This window comes from Ambystoma mexicanum, chromosome 10 (genome assembly GCF_040938575.1).
Source record: "Ambystoma mexicanum isolate Mex_15411 chromosome 10, UKY_AmexF1_1, whole genome shotgun sequence".
In the NCBI taxonomy this organism is placed as follows: Eukaryota; Metazoa; Chordata; class Amphibia; order Caudata; family Ambystomatidae; genus Ambystoma; species Ambystoma mexicanum.
In genome coordinates, this window is record NC_090932.1 from 852486259 (window position 1) to 852509317 (window position 23059).

Consider the following 23059-nt stretch of genomic DNA (forward strand, 5'->3'; position numbering starts at 1 on the left):
GGAGCAAAAGTCAGGACCCTGACATTAAGGATGCAACAGAAGCCCACAGAACATCCGTCTTTGGGGGCAAAAGGGTGCAGTAACCCCTCATATCCAAGTCTGAGAAGCAAGCTGGAATAAGACACTGTGGCAGTCATTGGAGAAGGGAGCAGAAACTACTTAAACCTAGGACTGCAAATCGATGAGAGACTCTGGCACTACTTTCAACTCTTCGCATAGACCAATCAACACCATCAGGCAAGGAAGTAGTACTGTGAGACAGTAAGCGAATCATTGGGCTTTATCTCAAGAAACACAGAGACTGTTGAACTGTTTAGAGAAACCCACTTAAGAATGACTTCAATCTACCAAGAAATGTAGGGCATTACAGAAGTGCATTATTAAACTCTGTTATATATACCATTTTGTGTTTAGCCCTTTTTGTAGATTCCAATTGGCCTCCTGACAGAATGCGAAGCAGGCACTCTTGGTGTATTCCCTGCCTCAGGCACTGGGAAGATACCCGCAATGTCCAATGTGGATGGTCATGCCCAGAACACACTTTTGCCATGTCATTGTGCATGGCCGAAGGTTAGTGATATGTTAACTGTGCCAAGGGCATGCCCAAAGGGTATGCCCCTGACACAGTGACCACTGGGCATGGCCTTCTGGGTGAATTCTCGTTTCTCCTTTCATCTTACTATGCTCTCTATGTTGCATTCTTCTTTTGACTCTGCTTATTTATTGCTAAAAAATCCTATTTTTCAAAACTCACACTTTCTCTATTTCACCACACTCGTCGCCTCTATCAGCTTCTTCAAAATAGTCTTTCTCCCAAAGCACCTGGTCCATCTGCTTTCTCGCCTCTCTCTTCTTTGGATTTTGCAAACTATTTTACTTCTAAAGTAGCAAATCTCCACTTAGCTTTCACCCCTTCTGCTACTCCTTCCCCTCCTATCTCTCCTACTCTATCACTAAATTCTTTTTCATCATTCGATCCCCTTGCTGACTTTAACACATCTGTCATCTTAGCTCATACTCCCCCTACTGCTTCTCAATCTGATCCTCTCCCCTCTTCTCTTATCCCTCAAGTATACCCTTTTCTTTTGCCTTACCATACCTCTCTTTTTAACTCCTCTTTTGTACATTCTTGCTCTCCTGCTACCATTAAGCATGCGCTTATTCTTCCTATCTTGAAAAAACCTTCTCTTGACTCATCTATTCCTGCCAATTTCCACCCTATTTCTCTCCTACCTTCCCTTTTTAAAATTCTTGAACGGGCCACCTATACCCGGGTAACCCGTTATCTGAATCTCCTTTCTCTACTCCCTCCTCTTCAGTCTGGGTGACGTCCTTCTCACTCTACAGAGACCGCTCTTCAAATTCACTCCTCACAGACCTTCACTCCAAACTTGTATATATATTCGTATTCTTCACGACCTGTCTTCAGCGTTTGACACCGTGGACCACTCTCTTCTCATTTCCTCCCTTTCCACCTTGGGTATCTCAGGATCTGCTCTTGAATGGTTCCATTTCTACCTTTCACTACGGACGTATGTTTTAACCTGGGCTGGTCACTCTTCTGCCTCACTCCCCCTTCTATATGGTGTCCCTCAAGACTCAGTACTCAGGCCTCTTCTTTTATCTCTTTACACTGCTCCCTTCTCTACCCTTATCTCTTCCTTCCATCTCTCTTTTCATCTGTACGCTGATGGCACCCAGATCTTTGTCTCTTTTTCATCATTTGACTCTGCTCTTCACTCGACTGTTTTAAACTGTCTTTATAAAATTCAGAACTGGATGTCCTCTCATTTTCTACATCTCAATCCCTCAAAAACAGAGTTCCTGGTTTTTCCTGCCTATACTATTTATCACACCCCTTCCCGCCTCTCCCTCCTTTCCCCCATCTTCTCTTCCCTGTTCGCCAACCTGCATGAAAATTGAGCATTATCTTTGATCCGTCTCTCTCCTTTTTTCTTCATATTCTTCTATTGCCCTCTCTTGTCACCATGCACTTTTTAACATTTGTCATGCCCGCCCAGATCTTTCTTTTCATTCTACAAAACATATTCTTTTCTCTCTTCCCCCAAACTTTGGAACTCTTTTCCACGTTCACTTTGTTCCGCTTCATCTCGTCGTATCTTTCAAACAAACCTTAAAACCTATCTTTTATCTTTATCTTCTCTTATCTCTCTGGCGTCTCTATCTTCTTAATGTTACTTGTTCCTATATTCATATTGTAACATGATGAATTGCACTGTTTTTGATATTTTATTACTGTCCAGCGCCTTTAGGAAAAGATGCTCTATAAATTCAATAAAATGCCCAGTGGGCACTACACGTGTACTCTAACCAGTAGAGGGCTGTACTCCATACACTGGGTACTGTTTCCTCAGCATGACAGAGTTTAACTGTGTGTGGTACATGGTTTAAGGCCATACTCTTGGCCAAGTCACCAATAGGCGTTGACATGTAGTGCTAGACTGTATCATTAAAGCAATACGAAATACACTGAATACACTTTGTAAAGCACAGTTATGGTTAACCTTCTGTTAAATAAAATATTTAATTCACTGAAAAGGGGGTATTATGGTAAATGTTCTGTTCTAAAAAATGTACAAATAAAAAGGTTACATAAAAAACACTACTATTCACCAGTTACGGTTAGCAAAGTAACGGTTACTCTCCTCTCCCATGCCTGCTTATGATCTCACAGATGACATCACAGTTGGCAATGTATATATTCCTTTGGAAATCATGCTCTGCCACCTCAGAGTTTTCACCCTTTAAGATTTGCATATTGCATTACTTGATGTTCCTGTGTAACTAGACTCATTTGTCTGGTGCCAGTGTATACATCACACATCTCTTCCCGCTCCCCTCACACTCATACTGTTCGCTTTTGGATCCACTAGGTGTCCCCTTTCGGTACCTATGAGTCAAAGCCTAATAATTGGCATTGCCCCAGGTTTAAGATTTTAACATAGCCCTCCTGGATGCTTCCAGGTTTTCTGACTCACTTATCATACTAAAATAGCCAAAACAAAAGAAGTGTTCATAGAAGTGCATCTGAAGAACGAGTACCAGTTAAGTGCTAAGGGCGTCTATGTTCGTCCTAAATTCCCCCAAGAAATCATTGTAGGCTCTGCCCACTGCCACAGTTACATCCCTGGTGGGATTACCCAGTGACATTGAGACTATTCTAAGGGGTGTGCTTCTCTTCGAGGGGTTATGGCTAAGCCCAAAGCCCCTAAACTGCACTCCTAGGGTATCTTCAGTCTGATGCAAGCGTGATCTTTGGTTGCCTCCAACATTGTGGAGACCGGACACCTCAAGTTAAGCCTCTGGTGGGATTACCCAGTGACATTGAGAATTTTCTCAGGGCTGTGCTTCACTTCGAGGGGTTATGGTTAAGCCCAAAGCCCCTAAGGTGCCCTCCCAGGAAATCTTCAGTCTAATGGCAGCGTAATCTTTGGTTGCCTCTAACATTGTGGAGACCGGACACCTCAAGTGAACGCCCTGGTGGGATAACCGGGTGACATTGAGAATATTCTCAGGGCTGTGCTTCACTTCGAGGGGTTATGGTTAAGCCCAAAGCCCCTATTGTGCCCTCCCAGGAAGTCTTCAATCTGATGCCAGTGTAATCTTTGGTTGCCTCTAACATTGTGGAGACCAGACACCTCAAGGAGCTGAGGTTAGTCTCCACCAGGAAGCAGCTGCATATTACGTCCTCTTTGGACCCTCCCTTCCTGTGACGTAAGTGGCTTCTTGCGTTCCACAGGGAAGCAGGGTAAACCCATGTTCACATAGGATCACGGCTACTTAATAATTACAAAACGTACTGACTGGAAATAATACTGGTTGTTGAATAACAATGAGCAAAAATGTATCATTGTAAAAAAAGAAATCTTCACCGCCTTCTAAACAAGTTAATGCCTGCATGCCGACAACAGTGAAATTACCACTGCAGGCGTACTCGCCTACCATCAATACAAACCTTCAGACTCAATGGCTAACTGCAACATTCCTCATACTAATTGTGATGAATTTTGTGAATTAATATAGATATAACATGTACTCAAACTTCGCAGGCAGTGTATTGCAATTTATCATCATTGCACATTTCTTGGAACGCGTCACCATAAATGCAGGTTCTGAAAAGGTCCTTTGCATTAAAAGAATACAAATCATTTCATAAATCACCCCAGCCAGGCAGGTGTTCCCAGCATATAAACTCTGAAGCCCATAAACAGTGGTTTGCAATTATTGTTTGTGCAGCTGTAATTGTGTCTGCAAGCAGTTTACAGGCTGTGTGCGTGATCGTGAGTACTTTCTTCACGCACACATTTACTCAGGGATAAATCCCTCTGCTTATAGGGCAACTTCTCTGTGTTTCCATGAGATTGTCAGTGGTACTGTTTTAAAAACATCAAGATTATCATATGATATGGTATTTATAACGCTCCTATACACAAGTGTTTCAAGGCGCGACGTGGCAAGGGAGGGGGAACAGAGGGAAGACAGAGACAACGATCCTACTAGGCCAGGTGACATTGAGATCGCGCAAGTACAGGGGAGAGGGGCAAGGGGAAAATTGCGGAGGGAAGGTGGAGCCCGCAGTGCAGTGCATTGGATAACAGTAAATAAATAAAGACAATAAATAAAAGTGCGGCCAGCTGGTGGCAAGTGCAAGGGTAAGTGCAGACATCAGGTGTCAAGTGCAGGTAGGGGGCTGTAGGGATACAGAAACAGTCCCAGAGTGCATAGTCAACCAAACTTGTACATCAATGCTATCTACATACACCATGTCTGCTGTGATGCTTCAAAAAGGGTTGACTTTAGATAGTAGCTCCCAATCTAAACCAGTGACTAAACATATTCCAGATGTAAGACAGCCCTGTGAACAGCTCAAGGTCGCACTCGAACAAAATGTCAACCTTTGGTCGAGGGGGAGGCAAATGCATACCTCGGGAATAGAGCCCCAATAGAACTCTCAAGTTGCAGGACATGTGGCCAACCAGCCCCCTATCCAACGTTTCTACTCATTTATGTTGTTAAGTATGCCACTGTTATATTAGGAAACATGTTGCATAGCTTATAGGGCGGAACAGCTGAATATGTAGCATTTTTGTTCTAAGATCCTAATCAATCTAGCAGTCAAACATGTCAATTTCGTCTTCTGCCCATGAGACATAGAGCAAAAAGCAACTATATGTGTTGCTTTTAAAACGTATATAGAAGTTAAAAAACGTGTGTAAAAAATTGTCGGAATGCCACATTGCCATGGTGATGACAAGAAATGTTAGTTTAGGTAAATAAGAATGTGCATTAAGTATAGGTCTGTTGCAACCACCTCGCACAGCTGGCATGTTCGGCTGTAGCCTTTTCTTATGTGTCCACAAAGAAACAATGAGTGGCCCTTAGATTCTTTAAAAGTGGCAATCTCAGAACCCCAATTACCATTAGTTATAGCTGGTAGGGAAGAAAAATGCATCCTACTGAGTGCAAGCACTTTTTGATTTTATTTAAGGAGCACGATGGATGGAACCGGAGGCAGGGAGAAGTGGAACTGGTAAAGTCACTGGCACGTTTTTAATGGTTTACACATGTTTTGCAGATTTTCTTTTGACCAGACAATACAGGGGCACAATGCCTTTTGGGCCAAGTACTGGTCCTGATTTTTCCTTCAATGGTGCACATCTGAAAAGGGGGGCCAGAGGGTGCATGGAGCCCATTTTACGTCCGTGGTTACACATGATGTGCCCTTCTGGATGTTTTTCAATACATCTCCCATGATCCTTCACCACTGACTGTGCTTCCTGACTGTGATGGGAGTTGCAGTTCAACGCATCTGGAGGCCCACATAAAGAGTGGCCATGCTGGAGCAGGTCGTGTTAGGAATGCGCGCCAGTCCCTCCGGCTTGATTCTCGAAGCCACTGACAGTTCACTGGGCTGGACTGTTGTGTGTGAGAGATTGTGTGGTTAATCCTCAACTCTCACAACTGTTGTTTGGAACATTCTGCAACCACTTTGGTGGAGCCTATCCTGAATAGGAGGAGAAACATGGCTCTTCTGGTGATGGCAACACGTGGTATGCTTAAGATTGGTTGAATCTGGTAGAACTGTTTGTAAGAGATGCGTTTGATGACAAGCAGCTCTAAGTCGGCGTTCACTTTTAAGTGTGAGTTCTGACACATCCTTCACTTTACCTGAATTTTGAGGGAAAGGATTTTCTAGTTCATGCAGCAAAGTTGATTGTTTTTAATATTTCACACCAGCATTCAATTTCTTTTTTCAAATCAATGTCAACAGGTGACGTAGTCCAATAGGTCCTTTTGAAGTTAAAGTTGTTTGTTGCAATAAAATGAAGTGTTCAGGGTATTGCAAAGTCACTAAGTGAACCCCAAGAATCAGGTGTAAGGTTGCCAGATACCCCCATGTCACTTGGGTCACCCTATTCCAATGCTCTGCGACCTTAATTATCTCCTCAGATGTTTTGGATTGCAACACCTACTGGTCCCACCCAGCGCAGTCAGTGATGAGAGATGATGGGAGTGATAGTCTAAAACATCTGGACAGCCACAGGCTGCAGACCCGAGCCCTAATCCAATTCTGGGCTTTGCTTTTAGTAGTTTGACTTCAGTTCGTTTTATTTAATTGAAGCGACCCAAGGCTCGAAGTCGCACAGTGCAAGAGGCAGATAAAGGAAAGCCCGGGCCACAGGACATGCACTCATCTGGCTACTTTAATGAGGAGGGGCCCCTGCACCCTATATGTGTACTGCGGTATTGATTTAAGGGGTTTGCTCAGGCCTTGACGTCTGCATGACTTTGAGTTGGATTACCCGCTCCATCTCCAGAATCTAAATCAATGGCGCCCACATTTGACGTTGTGTCTTTGTTGAGATTAAGCAAAACACAATCTCATTTGTGTAATATGATGTATGGCGAGTAGGAAGATTAAACAAGGCACTCTGTTGATCATGACATGACATGCTCTCTTGCCTTTTCCATTTCTACAGAAGTAGGTGTGACGTTCTGTGCTTGTCCCTTTCACTGTTGAAGGCCATTGACATTCCCATTAGATTTCTTAAATAGATCAATCATTCATGGCTGGTCCCCTCCCAAGCTGAGTCAGAACCTCGACACAGCATAGATGCCTGAGGGTTCCCGGCGCTATATAAGTAAATAAATAAATAAATAGAGTACAGACACGCGTGCGCTCGTTTACTGTCCTTCTCCACCTCCTAGCCACTAAACTGCCACCCGATTCTCTCAATATGCAATTCAAACACATGCATTTAAAATGAATTTCTAGTGGTGATAAAAATGGGTTCCTCCACGCATTGTTTTTTTTGTTTGTTTTTTTTAAAGCCGTTTGTGTTGTGTTGTTTTCGATTTTTACAAAACCATACGTCTGCTTATTAATTAAATAAAAATAACAATGCACAGCCTCATCTCTAATCACTATGTATGGATGTGCTAGTTGTAGGGTGTGATGTAAAACAAGCATTGGCAAAGCCAACAGTTGGGGCTTTTGTTCCGTAGAGGATAGGTATTGGCTAGGAACTGCAATAATTGTACTATCTGGCCGTAACATGGCAACATCTGGACAATGGTGTGATTATTTGGGGATAGAATAGCAGTGCCTGGCAAATGCCTATCTAACAAACATGGCAGAACCGTTGGCTTTGCATATGCTTGTTTTTCACAGAACGTTAGTGACAGGAACAGATATAAATGAAGTAACTTGTGGCAAACTATGTTAAATTATTCTAATATTCCACTTGCGCAGTTACAGCAGCAATTAAGCCATTAACTCTCAGCATACTGCTTAGAAATAACACTGGCAGGCCAGCGTTTGATGCTACTGCCTGAGAAAGCCACCTCAAAGAGATCCCAGGAGGGTCTGTTTTGGCAGAGATGGGCATGGGTCAGAATAGCTATAGGGATTAGCATAGCTATTGACCGTCAATGGGTGGGTTAGTAACAAAACAACACCCACAAACTGTGTGTCTCCCCTCAAGTCATCTCCCTCTGAGCTGTCCTTCAGTGCAATAGTTTCGGCTCATGGGTGGTGCCTACAGAACACATAGTAGTCAAATCTAAAAACAGCATCTGTCCAAATATATTCAATCCCCAAGCTGAGATGCATTAGTTTGCAATGTTACGGTATGGTATGAAAGGAAAAGGTATTTGTTTGTCTTATCATTTGTTTTGGTGTTGTGTTAAGCTCATTTAGGTTACCATGAAGTGCTTAATAGCGGGGAGTGAGGCATATTGAAGTCCTTGAGTCAGGGATGCAATAGTGAATCAGTGTGGTTTGCTGCTTATAATGTCGGCCGATGGCAGGCAATATTTTGTTGGATGTTATAGGATGTTAGGTGTTGTAGCCAAGAAGAGCGCACGCTCGCCCAAGGTCAATTTGGTACTAGTTGCTGTGGCTAGCAGAGGTGCTTAACAAGCACAGTAGCCAGAATTCACGGCCGTTTATCCACAGACCTCTGGTGAAGGGTGTAAGAACATCTATCCTAAGGTAAACCAGGCCCAACTGCAAAAAAAAAAAAAAAATCACTCTATGGGGTAGTAATGGCAGAGCAGTCTTGGCTTCACTCGCGGAAGGAGAGAAGGCTGATCGCTAAATACAGACAGTCCCAACACATTTCTCAAGAAAATACACTACAGGAGTACAGTGAAAAATACACTCTTTATTAGAGAATTGCATTTGAATGAGAATTTCAAATAGTGCTATAGCAAGAACACAACACCTAGCAAAAACCGTGTAGGTATAAAAACAGTAAAGGGTGCAGTTTCTTCCCACCGCCGTGCTGATTTACAACATTAGAATGATGTGAAGTCCACTGCAGATAATGAAGCAGAGAGTAATAATGGCTGGTATGAGTCCGTTATCGCAACATTCCAATGCTTCTCTTTTGTCCTTCCTAATTTTAAACAGAACATTCCACGCTCATTGGGTGGAATGTACTAACAGCAAAACGGCCCCCTCCATGGGCCATTAACAGGTGGTAAGGCCCTTGGCATGTGGCATTATTGCTTAAGCAATTGACTGAGAACAAAGTCCAGCCGTGATGACGTCACTAGTGACAACATAACATAGCAGCATTAGTCACGAAGCAAATTTGCATTCCTGCATGAAGATACACAGACACACACAAGCATACACGAAGAACATGCTTACACTTTCTGTAGATAGAGGACAGATACATTTACATACTGCCAAAGCTATTTCTTTTCTTTAGCTAAATACAGAAATGCAGGAAAACCAAACATACGTGGACCAAGCTCGCAACCGCTTTATTGCAGCATATTATAAGGAGCTATGGGAACATATAAGGAACCTATAGGGCTCTATTGTGACTAACCTCTAAAAAGATATTAGAACACATAGGGAAACCATCGGACGAGACACTGGCCCTGCAGCACGAAGCACAGAGACGGAGTTCACAGCCAAGGACAAGGGCGGGTTGAAAATTCCCGATTCCTGGGGCATTGAGCCACCTGTGAAATACAGACTAAAATTCTCGTACTTACAGACAGGAAGGCTTAATTTTGCCATCTGCACACACATGACCTAGCAGAGCCGAACAATGGCTATTTACTCATGGTGAGAAGAGAAGCAGTTCCCAGCGGAGCAGACAAGATTGATACGTGTATTGTCTACCAAAAATGCAACCTAAAGGCACTCTCTCAGGCTAGGCGATCAGACCAGTGGCAACAATGGGAACACATAGGTCTTCCTATTACCTTGAAACGGTACACTGAGCTCTGGAAACAGAGCAGGGTCCCAGGCCTGGGAGGATCCGCCTCAGCCAATCCAGACGCTCAGATTCTTGGGTGGTGTAGAATGTTGCACAAGCCAATGGTCCTCATGCGACCCTGCAACAATGTAACAGATCATTTTTGGGGAAGTCTCAGATGAAGCCACCTGACATGTTAGACCAATGAGGACCCATATATGTATGGGTTCTATTGGTAGCAGGCAGACCCGAGCTAACCAATTGGGGTGTCCAAAGGTTTTTGGGGATGGTGTTGATGTTTGTGATGTTTGTGATGTCACCAAGGTACACAACTGGATGACACAGACTCAGAAGCTGAGATTGCCAGAGATTTGTGGTTTCCTGTATGATCCCTGTCTATTGCAGAATAAAAGACAGTAAACCTTGCCCCCTGGTTGAATCTTCTGTTATCACCGGTGGAGGTTTTTGATGGGCCTTAGATACTATGCTAACTTGTAATATCATTGATGTGAACCCCCCCGTCCTCTGGCATACTATTACAATCACATGGTAGCCCATATTTGAGTGACATACCATAATACAATAGAGAATAATCCATAGAAGTGACCACAGGGATGTGTGGGTTTGGCGGGAGAAAATGAAGAACGTTCCTGAGGAGTTCAAGATGATAGAAGTATAAATGTACTACAGAATTAATCTGGGTTGAAATAGAGAGCAGACGGTCAATGAGAAATCTGAGGTTGTAGACGCAGGCAACAGGAGTGGAGAGAGTGTTGATGCTAGAGGCTAAGTAAACATTTCCAGTGCTCCTGCCTGCCACCTTCCACAAGCACCTTAGTTTTGCTGGTGTTAGGTTTAAACCAATAGCTCTATTTCTAAGCACTCCACGTAATCCAGAACCTCGCAGGTGCTATAACCTGGTATAGACTAGCCAAAGCAGTCCTATGTAGTGTCTACAATGGACATTAATCTGAACCCTATTGACTAGATGAGTTTAGGCAAAAGGAGTGGATTACATGCAAAGAAGTAGGTATGACTCAGCAGAACACTGAGGAACTCTACTGCGCAGAGGGTAAGAAATAAAATTGAAAGGAGGTAGAGAGAGCACTTGAGTGACGTTAGAAGGCAAATAAGCCAACACGGCTAATGCAATTCCATTCATGACACTTTCTGAAATGGGACAAAGTAGGATGGCATGATCATCTTAGGTGTAAAGTGACAATACTCCCATCACATCTTGTGGTGTTGAGAACCTTTTGCTAGACATACACATTTTAAGTTAACGCTTAATAATGAATAGTGCCTGTGTTCTACACAAAATACACGTCTCTCCACAATGTGCCTGAGAGTTTTTATTCAATATGGTTAATACATTAAGTCAACAAAATCAAGCCTTTAATTTTGCCTGGACTACCCTTTCTTGAATATCTCTGGAAATAGACAATTCCCAACTATGAGAGATTTTTTGCAACTGGCCAATTCTGGTTTAGTCCAAATTCTACAAAGTCTACGATAAAGAGAAGCAGGATTGTTTTGCTTTTTTTTATTAGACAAGTTATTACACAAGTAGTTTGTCACTCAGTTTGATTTAAGCAATAAGCCCCGAGCAGCGAGGGCATTACCACTTCAGGTAATGCCCCTGGGCCCATAGTTACAGTCCTGAGCAAAGAGTGGGCCTAAATGAATGCCCCAGGTATTACGTGAAGTGGGAATGCCCCCCTGCTCTGGGCGTATTGCTATTAGTACCCCATCCCGTAAAACTGGGGTACTAAAAGCATTTTCTTTCTGTTCCGAAACGCTCCGGCGTTTCGGAACAGTAAAAGAAAATGTAAAACGAATGGCCACCGGGGAAGCGAAAACAAAGTCGGGTTTCCCTTTCCATGGAGGCTATTGAAAAAAGTAAACAAAACATGGCCGCCATGGAAACGGGAGAGGGGACTACATGTAGTCCCTTCTCTCTTTCTGTGGCACCCATTAAAAAAAGTATACAAAATATGGCTGCCATGGAAAGGATAGAAGGGACTACATGTAGTCTCTTCTCCCTTTCCATGACGGCCTGTCGCAGATCAGGAGAGGGCGCGCTGGGGACAGAAGTGTTCCCAGAGCATCCGCTCCTGAAATGGACTGAAAAGAGGGTGGGTGGGGGTGGAAAGGGAATTCTGTGGATGGGGGAGGTGGGAGGAGGGAGGGGAAAGAGACCACACTTACCTCATTCCTCTGCGGGGGAAGCTGGCGGCCTCCAGCTGTGAGTTGGCTCAGAGCAGGGGGATTGCATCCATACATTGGGCCTCATTACACGGAAGGCGGTAATCCAGGGTGCTATTAGCACCCTGGACCATGCCGGTAAATTACCGGCACCGCCTTGGCGGAAAGGGGATTTACCGCCCCATTCCAAGGTTGGAGGGGCGGTAAATCCCCCTTCCGCCATTGCCCTTCCCCATTCCCATTTCTGCCCCATAGGGCTCTATGGGAATGGGGAAGGAGCTAATTACGGCACCGCAATTTTGCGGTGCCGTAATTAGCTCCGAGGTCCCTTAGCGGGTTGGTACTTAACGCCTGCAAGAAGCAGGCGTTAATTCCTCCAACCCGCAAAGGGACCTCGTAGTACGGCGGTAAGGGTTAACGGTCACCGTTGCCATTAACGGTGACCGTTAACCCTTACCGCCGTCCGTGTAATGAGGCCCATTGTCTTCTTCAGTATCTTGAGACATTGTGCACTCTTTATTATGGCGTCATTAGTTCATTTTCTTAGCTCTTTCTCATATTACTACAGGGAGCTCATCCTGTAAGCTGTCATCAACTCGAGGGTACATTCCATATTCTTAATGTATATCATCTTCCATATGCTTGTTGTATTATTGGTGCAGTAGCTGAGGTTAGGCAGGGCAAAGTCTCATGGCTCCAATACAAGGGAGGTAGGGGGGTAGGATCTCCTGCGGATATGTACGTCTGCTCCTCTACAATATTTTTTTAGATCGAAAAAGGCAGTTCCACTGATTATTTTTTCCGTAGTGTCTTGTTTCTATTTGTAGGTCAATGCCAGATCTTAAGTCTCTCTAGGTTAGTATCAGGAGATTTATCTTTGGATGAATTTGGCTCCTTGTCCGTGTAGTGATTCATGAGCAATGCAGAGTGCTTTGAAGTTAGATAAGTTTCTTTACCGGTAGCCTGTGTAGACTTCTTAGGGCCATTGTAATACCGCCTCTTCTATTAAGTCTTAGGAGTCTTAGGAGCGGTCTATTTTTTCTGGGTGATGTGTTTGGCATTCCCTGGTAAAGACTATTTGTGTAGTTTATACTTCATAATAACAAAGAGATGATTTCAAGCGCTCTGTGTGTGAAGTTGAGGGGAGGGAGGATCCCTCTTGTTAATCAAAGAAGGTAGACACATTTTGTAGCTGTTGCTTTAATTTGTTGTTTAAGGTGAGACAGTTGTCCACAAGATTCCCAAATTTGTTATCACTGTTGACATCGCCGGTTGAGTTTCCATGCTCGGGCGCGAGGTGAGGGTTGTCTGTGTTGGATGGATGTGTGAGTGTGTGTGTGTGTGGTTGTGTGCGTGCATGCGTGCGTGTGTGTGTGTGTGTATGTGCATGTGTGTGTGTTTGTGTCAGTGTCCAGGAGTTATCTGAAAGAACATCTGTTGCATGCCTACACATGTGTAACTTTGCGTGACCTCACAAAACTTTAAAGTATCTTAAAAACATTTGTGAACACATTGAAATTTCATGTAAACTTTTCTAAATTGGGATTTGGATGGGAGCTGTGACAGCAAATTACTGTGTATGTAAATATATGGGAAGCCTGGAGTAGAGGAAGCAGGGACATGTAGTGGACATATTTGAAGTGAGAGGAAACGTGTTTCTAAACTTTTGTAGTTTATTTATTTTTTCCTGACATGGAATACGTTACTCGACAGTAACTACTCCAAGTCAAATAACCAATTATGGGTGCACATGGGTTGACTTTGTGACTCAGGTACAATTTACACAGGTTTTCCAAAAGTAGGGATGCCTGGTTTGTTTGTGAGTACCATTTTGTTTTGTAAATTAGGCCACTAAATAAGAGTGATTTACAGCTGTAGTAATGTAGTAATGTGTAAACTCAAAGGGATATTCTTGGTGAATTGGCCATATGTTTCTTAAACTAAATATATTGCTGGTGTCCTATGGGCAACAACAGGCAGGAAGTTCAATAGAAGTGGATTTTAGGGCATGATGGGGAAATGTTGGTTTTCCAAGATTAAGGATTAGTTGCCAATTTGGAGGTTTGTTCAGGAAATAGTCCATTAACCAGCATACATAGCTGGCATACTAAAATCCAATAATGAAAAAGCAATAATAAATGATCAATTTAAAAACAGTACCAAATATATTTTCACAATTTGCACCATTGTTTTGGAGTCTTTGCGGCACAAATTCTTACATTACAGATATTAGACTTCTTATTTACAAAATGTGACTTTGATGCCTAGGAAGAAGACAGTGGGCCTCATGACTGGTTTGGTGGTAATCTGGTGGAAAATCTGTGGAATTTCCACTTGGTTACCATTACTGCCATTTGGTCCTGTGGCATTACCGCGGGATTACAAGTGCTGGTAAATTGGTGGAAATCCCCATGCTTGGAGTCCATTGGAATCTGTGGGGATTTCCGGTGGATCTGCCGCAAGCAGCAAAACTGCTTGAGAAATCCTAGCTTTGTCAGCAACATGAACATTTTACCTACAGCTTTTTGCTGGAGGTAGTTCTTCCACCTCACCACCAGACCCACTAGTTAGCGGTGCAGTAATTCAGCAGGAAAGTGGCAGTGACACAATTACTGCCACTTACTTGAAGGCAGTTACAAGAAAGTCAGGAAAATCCTGCATGAAAGGTGACAGTGAACAGAAAGATAAAGGAAAACAAAGGCCTAGGAATGATGTCTGTCTTCTGTATGTATACATTGAAAGCCTGGTACCCAAGCAGAAGGGAATGTTGTGACCTGGCGTCCAAGTGTGTAACTGTTTCAGAGAGATACTTTTGAGTTAATAAAATAAAGTAAGAATAATTAATTAAATTAGTCTTTTTTCTTTATCACTTAATACCGGAAACCAGTTTCTAAGTGCAAGACTAGGATTCAAACCTGTGTTGCTCTGCGCTGTCTTGCTTCCCAGACAAATGTGTTGACCCTGAGCTATCCTCCCGGCCCATAAAAATAATGGGGGTGAGTAAGGATAGGCAGATGTATAAACCATCTCAATTGTTACAAACACATAGTAACCTGTCCCAGGTACATGAGGTAGTGTACATATTTGTAGTTATACGGTAGGGAGAATATCCTTTGAAAATGTACATTGCCTGGAACAGTTGCAGGTTATATCCCTTTATGCGCCAATATTGCCACCTCACAGCGTTGAGGGGGAGGAGCTAGAAGGGAGTCTTTGATGTTGCAGGACAACAATGTTAACACAAGTGCACTAAAAAGTGTAGCACATAAGGGCCCCTCAGTCCTGAATGGCCAGTTCGATTTTGGGGTTAAGCGGGTGACCCTGAAAACACTTCCAAGTAACAGTGGCTTTCAGTATGTAGGTTCCCTTCTCAGGATACACCCCTGAGACAGCTTCCTGTGCAGTCATAGGGTCCTGCCAGCAAACCTAGGGATATTTCTGGGGGTGATGTGAAGATTGGGTTCCGTTTATTTGATTACGGGGGCCTGTGGGAAAAATGACTATGTATGGCACCTATTTCCAACAACTGCGATGAGCTGCAGTGGTCTTGCAAGGTAAACACATGGCAACATGGAGAGGGCAGATATCTTTGGAAAACAGCTCAGCTTACTGCAAAACGTGCTCATAGGAATGCCTTGAACTGGGCCTCTGCATGTGGTGGGATTTCCAAGTATCAGAGCCTTGACAGACATTATCCAGGGAGACCTAGAGGAATTTCCCCAGGATGCATTCATCTGCTGAAAGTAACATATACAGGTTATGAATAAGTAGAGCTCAATTACTAGCCCAAGCTAACTGAGATCATCTTCTCTGGCTTCATCAGCAATAGTTCTCCTATCCAAATCCTCTCTTATGATACTATGCGGAGCGTGCCTTCATAATTCCAAGATACATTTAAGAAAGGGCATGTCAGGAAGACCTAACATGGAAAGATACTAAAGATTCCCCATATTTTGGACCATGAAAAGGGCCACCAATGCAGGCTACACAGAAACATATCTACATTTTTGCTTTATCCACAACAGTGTCATAATTTAATTCAATGGCATACTTACTTTCCTTTGAGGATTCCAATACAAGTTAGAGGTTATGCTTTTCCCTAGAAAGTGACATGTAGACACCAGTTCTAGGGTGGAATCCTCAATGACTAGTTTGATTGTAGTTTCGTGTGGCCAATAAGTGCAAAGAATATTGCTTTTTAGTGTTGATAAGAAGATTTGTCTCTTTGTGATAGGAGACAAAGGGCCTCATTACACGGAAGGCGGTAATGGTTAACGGCCACCGTTAATGGTAACGGTGACAGTTAACCATTACCGCCTTACTACGAGGTCCCTTAGCGGGTTGGTGCTTTAACGCCTGCTTTTTGCAGGCGTTAAAAACCAACCCGCTAAGGGACCTCGGAGCTAATTACGGCACCGCAAAATTGCGGTGCCGTAATTAGCGCCTTCCCCATTCCCATAGAGCCCTATGGGGCAGAAATGGGAATGGGGATGGGCAATGGCGGAAGGGGGATTTACCGCCCCTCCAACCTTGGAATGGGGCGGTAAATCCCCTTTCCGCCAAGGCGGTGCCGGTGTTTTACCGGCATGAGCCATGGCGCTATTAGCGCCATGGCTCACCGCCTTCCGTGTAATGAGGCCCAAAATCACCCAAAAGCTTCTGGAGGGATTTCTCTGTGCAGTCAAGAAGACGGGCCCCCTTTTGCTTCACCCAACATCCCCCCTTCCTCGCCCGCCCCCCTGAATTTAAGCAGGATTTCTGGTCAATTGTTCCCACTTGAAACAGAAATCTCACTGCAGATTTATTTACTGCACTTTTTTACTGATTTTTTCCCACAAAATGAAAGGGGGAGGTTTGGGTGAGAAAGTATGGGGTTGGGTAAAGGGTGATGGTTGGGGGCTGTGAGGCCCCACCCTTGCATTTTGTGGGAATAAATGCTGCAAAATGTGTCAAATAAATACTGCACTAACATTTTTGTGGTAGAATCATATGGAACCCTAAAACCTGCCTGAGCACTAGACATAAGAGTATCATCCTCAGGGCAAGCATGGGTGTATTTTGAGGAAATGTTGCCCACAATGTATGCTAGCTGCGTCTACCTCGGAGGACTATTTTCAGTAAACGTCTTCATAAAGGGAAGTCAATGGGCCCAGCACACAGAGAGCTTCATGGTCATACAGAGCCTTATGAAAGATCATGGTCATGTTGTGCTGGTTACACAGTGCGTCTTGCAGTTCGCTTCATGGGAGATCGATGTAACAGGCATGCGGTGCTAACCATTCTGGGCAATCTCGAACTCTTTGTGTTGCAATTTCAGAATCCACACACCGAAGGATGTGTAAGATCTGGCTAGAGACAGAATCCATAATGATACCCCTTTCATACAAAGCTGTGGATTCTTGATTTCAAGTCAGTGGCTGAAAAGGAGATCAATTTTGATGACACTTTAACTAATAAAACCTGTCATTCACTGAATGCACAATTGGTATATGAGGATAACACCTGGCTCACACCCTCTAATGGGGTGGCCCAGGGTCCAGATGTGAACCCCAAGCAGTGGATGACATTGAACCACTACAGGCCAAAGAGAAGAAAACATCCGGCTCATGCTACCGGCAGCAAGAAACAGACATTACAGGTTAACCTGCTGGCCCACAAACAGGGCGAGGTTGAATGCATTCCTAACCTAATGGAGGATGGCCCAGCGGGTAGAATGTAGAGGATCACCCAGTCCCCACCACTGAATCACTGTCTCATGGCAGGGGACAGTCACATCGCCACCACAGACTCTTCCGTCCCTTTATGGGAATCGAGGAACAGCATACTGGCAGTGCCTGCATGCTCTGCTCCCCTCATGAAGGTGCAGGCATCCCATGTAGACCTACAGTGGGATGGAAAGGGACCTGAATTAGGACAAAACACTCAACAGGTTGTCAGTCAACCATCGCACAAGTCCTCCATTCCCATAAAGTTAAAAACAGACACTCAACGGAGTCGACTCCAGGAGCAGGCTCTGACCATGGCAACCAGAGAGAGACCTGCCCAAGAGGAGGGTCTGGTCAGCCCTAAGTCCCACATCAGAACTGGAAGTCATCCTCAGCCACCAGCCCAATTCTACATTAGCTGCTTAAAGAGACACACCTGAGCGCCAACACCACAAAGAAATGTTGGACGCCAGGTCCAGGTTGTGGCAGGTGGAGCGAGGACTGTGCAAGGGAAGGGATAAGTCAATCCCGAGTCCCACACCGTGACTGTAAGACATCCCCAGGGGCAGAGCTCAAGATCCAGTCCCCATTCCATCTAACCCAAAGAGAAACTGGAAGGTAGGGTGAAAGCCCTATGAAAGCCCACAAGCTCGGTTGAGCAGTGTATTGGCTTGGAGAAGGAGGCGGGGAGTGGAGACAGTCATTTGTTTAGAGAATGTTGGAGGAGAGAGCAAGAGAGTGAGCAAGATCTAGGGGACTGGAGGAGAGGTGCTGGAGTCTGGTCAATACAGGAACCTTAGAGTTGCAGGAGAGTCCCAAGAAACCAGACCAATGAGTCAAGGAGCTATACCAAGAGTCAAGGAGCAGGAGAGTGGTGGCCAATGACAGTTAAATTGTTTAGGAAGAGCGTGCTGTGCAGAGGGATGGAGACGTTGCCCAAGGGGGGAGGGTGAATATAGTGGGACAGATCCAGAAACCAGTGAACTGGAAAGTAGTGGGAATGAACAAAGGGGTGAAGAAAATGAGGGAGACCTAGAAATCCTTGAATGCGAAAGTAGGGTGCAAAGGCGAGGGATACACAGAAGGGTGAAGAAGGTGGAGATTAGAGTTAGCCATGAAAAGATGATACAACGTCCTTTCATCACGGGATGTTTTTTCATGGGGGTTTTTACCGCTGATTTTTTAATGAAAAAAACTCAGAGAATTTCTAAGAGAGGTTAGAAAAATATAGATATATATGGGGTGTGAGTGATCGAGAATAGCAAAAAAAATAAAGGGGCTTTGGGTTAGGGTGGAAACCCCCCAAAAAATAAAAAAATGCAAATTCAAAGCGTTTTTTTGTTAAAATATCTGCGGTAAAAACTTCAGCGAAAAAACATCCTGTTATGAAATGACATGGAACCGAAAAGATAGTAAGAAGAAAGGTGGTGCACATAGGAGTGAAAAAGGGGCTCAAACGAGTGCAGAAGTTAGGACAAAGTAGAGAGACTCAGTGAGTAGTGGCAGCAGGACCTAAAGGGCGAAGAAGGGTAGAAGAGAAAACCGATAGGAGACAGTAGAGAGACTTGGTGTGTAGTGACATTAGTGCCGAAAGGGTTGAAGAAGGTAATAGGAAGAATTGAGATCCACAAAGTATTGAAAATACTACCCAAATAGATGAAGCGGGCGAGAGAGAGAGTCTTTAAAATTGAATACTTCAGCAGGAACATTGCTCAAAGTGATGCAGGAGGTGACAAACAGTTGCGAGTAGAAATAAGAGTATCCAGATAAGAGATGGTTGTGAAAGTAGAGAGACTTAGTAGAGAGTGGCTGAGAGTCTATCAAAACATTTAATTGAGGGCTATGTCAGAAGTATGAGCAGGTGAAGCTGACCTGGTTGACTGTTGAAGGGGTTGGATAACGAAGCAGGGTCCTGGAAGAAAAGAGGGTAACAGGAGTCAGCTTCTTATACTGGGAGCTGGGTTACTGGAGAAAGAAGCTCTAGATAGAGCTGTTGGCCATCCTCTTACCCCGCCAAGCTTCCCTAGCCCACATGAGGACTCTGCGAGGTGCCCCGCTAGCTACCCAGGCACCTTACTCCTTTTCTACCGGACTCTGACAGGAGCTAAAGAAAGCCAGAAAGAGCGATGTAGGGGTGGATGTGAGGGGAACGTCTGACTTTCTTACTAAAAAAAGAAAAAAGGGCTAGAGATGAAGCAATGCAGGATTCTCCTTCATTATGTGAGCAAGACTGGCAAGAGAACAGAGATTTAGAAGCAAAGTCCATTTCGACGAGTGAGAAATGCGGGCGAACATCATCGATGAAGATGGAAATCGCCAGCTCCGTGCTTCGAGAAGCCACCCCAAGAAGAAGAAGAAGAGTTGCACTTAGATAAACCATTTTGAGGAGCAGACGTGGGGATAATAGAGAATGACAATCAATAGCAAACCAATAACACGCCGGCACAGAAGAGAAGGAGAAAGAAAGGGGAGACGCCCGAGACACTAGTGCTCACCAGGAATAACTCATAGTTTGAAAGAAAGAAAGCAAAGTCTGAACCCAGAAATCTTGCTTTAAGTTCTTCTCTTCTTAAAAGCAAAACAATCCTGGGAAGGGAACCCTGATAACCCCCAAAGGCTTGAGAGAAGTCATTTCCTTGAGCCGTAAGTTAGTCATAGCCATTAAAACACTTGTGACATTTCACTTGTGATGTATGCCTGCTCTGTTTGCTGTTTTGCGCCCACACTGTAAAAGTTTCCTAATAAAACACCTTAAACTTAAGTTTGTGTTTTTTGGGTGGATTTGATCCCCATGCAGATGTGACAATGTTCCTCTTGAGAATACACCTTAAGAGCAGTGCCAGGTTGCTCCCTCTGACATGCCCTTTACAATGCAATCAATGATAGCACTTTCTCACCCGAGGGACGTGAAGAGGGGTGGTGGCGAGAGTTCCAGTAGAAAGGGTACTGCACACAAAGTAATGGCAGAATCCTGCTTATCTCCGCCTGACTCAACAGTGGAAAAGGTGTGGTTGGCTAGGTAACAAGGTCGATTGTGGCGTTATTGCACTGGTTTAAGTTTTCACTGAATCATACTGAAGTGTACTAAAAAATGTACAAGCTGCAAAACCTCTTTCCTACCATCATGAGAGATAAATGGGCCGATGGTAGAAAAGGGAGTGTAAGGGTTGGCCAAATTAACAATAGCACACACGATTTACTTTACAAGAGCGTGGCTGGAAAATAGATTAGGACGCTGGCCGGTCTGGGTTTTCTTCCATGACACGGCTGGCGGCGATGAGTAACACGAACAGGAGCAGCCTTCAAAAGAAGGCCGGTAGTAAAGGTTAATTGCCAGTATCAGAGAGGGATGACACCCATGCGCGCGCGTTCGGCCCAACTTTGACTCAGACAGGAAAGCCTGCACGTGGCCGCGCTGAGGTGTGAGCCTTGCAAGGCCCCGCCAAAACCAACAGAACTTTAACCTCCCAGAGCGTGCCAATTGGATGCCTCAGCGAACAGCCTGCGGGTCTGGCACGACTAACTTTCCACCGAGGCCTTGGGGACTCGGAAAGGAAGCATCCCTCGCCTGATTAAGGGAGGGGCGCAGATAGGAGTGCTGTGCTGAGCGCTCCCGCGGGCGAGCCTGCAAATGACATCTGCCTGTTCAATCTGAAGAAATAGCACTGATTTATTTATTATTCAGGAAGGCTCTTATTAAAGAAATATTTGCTTTGCGGGCAACAAACACAATATTGATAATTGATTGCCTCAGGAAAAAAAATGCAGAAACAATACATACATGCCAACATGTCCCATTCCATTTGGGAGATGCTAGTCAGGTCCTGGTTTTAACTTTGAATCACGGGATTTGTTATCCCGGATTCCCCCATTATAAAACCCAGGAGTACAAGTGTCAGAATACAAAGTTAAAATAAAACCAGAACTGGACAACCTTCTCGGGACTGGAATAGGGCCTGTTGGCATGTATGCCTATACATTGTTTTATGGAAACTAGTGAGACTAGAGAAGTGAACGGTGGAAGGTGGCCTTCCAACTATTGCTCTGCAAAACAATGACCATACTTTCCAACATGACCCATTTCAGTCAGGTGCTGCTAGTCCGACTCTGTTTATCTTCATTGAGTGCTAGTACTTGTAGTAATGGGTTTGGAATGGAGCAATCCAGGACTACAAGGGCCAGAATGCAAAATAAAACCAAGCACTGGACTCCAATCGCTCAAAAGGAGTGTAGTCATATTGACAATGATGAATTCAGAACACGCTCTGCCACCTGAAACGCATGCATGCTTGTGATTCACCCTTTTCTTGCCATACAAAGCAGTCGTCTCTTTGTGTTTTCTTTCAGTTATCTGAGACTTTTGACGCAGTGGGCCTGATTCAAAAGCGCCTGATTCAGGCAGGCCATATGGGCCTGGTTTGCCATACTACCCTTATGCTCGTTGCTTTCATCTCTGGGTATTTCTTTCTCTGTCCTTTATTGGTTTTCTTCTCATCTTTATAGCCACTCCTCTTCCGTCTCTTGGGTCGATGAATCATCTAACATTTTCCCTCTTCGTTATGGAGCTCCTCAGGGCTCAATTCTGGGTCTTTGCTCTATGCATCTCTCGTTCATCAATCAATTTAAATGTGGGAATGATCTGATCTTTTGGGAGTTTCCTGAATAATTCTTCACTGATTAAGCTATTTCAATTATTCAGGCGAGCACTGGCCCCCACCCCTTGCATTTAACTGAATGGGGAAAAACCACTGCTCGCCCTTTTTCTGAATGGCCATCAGACTTTGAGTGGGCTCTTCCTTGCCTGGTTTCACAAGTCTCAAGGTTTCTTCTGATTTTGAACTGGTGTAACATTTTAGGGTATTCCCCTCCTGTGTGGATTGACACTTAAAACTGGGGGGAAGGTTGATTTTCAAGAATGGAGAAGTGTTCCCATCACCAGTTTGTGGGGGTCATTAAGAGGTTGGAGGTAATGGAAAAATGATGCTGGTAAAGGAATACCGGCATCGCATACCGCTCCAGGCTATTCTGACCTAAGAACCTGGTATTAGAGGCACTGCTAATACCGGCAAGGGCGCAGGCTCGTGGGCCTTCAGGTCGGCAATACGGGATGCCGCTAACAGGAGGACATCACAAGTTGGGCGGACATGCAAATACCGGCATCATGAAGGCGCTAATAGGGGATACCGGCATGCCGGCAATACCGGCATCGTGAAGCACCCGTAAACTGCTATGTGCAGTGTTCCCAACTGCCACAGGTGCACACAATCAGCACAGGTGGAGGGTGAAGCACACAAGGGCCCACATATCCCTACCACGGACTCCCCAGGAGATTTTTGACACAAAAGTTGGCTTCCGTGCACTGGCAGACATGCAAAATTGTATAGGTGCCCTCGACTGCACCCACGTGGAGTT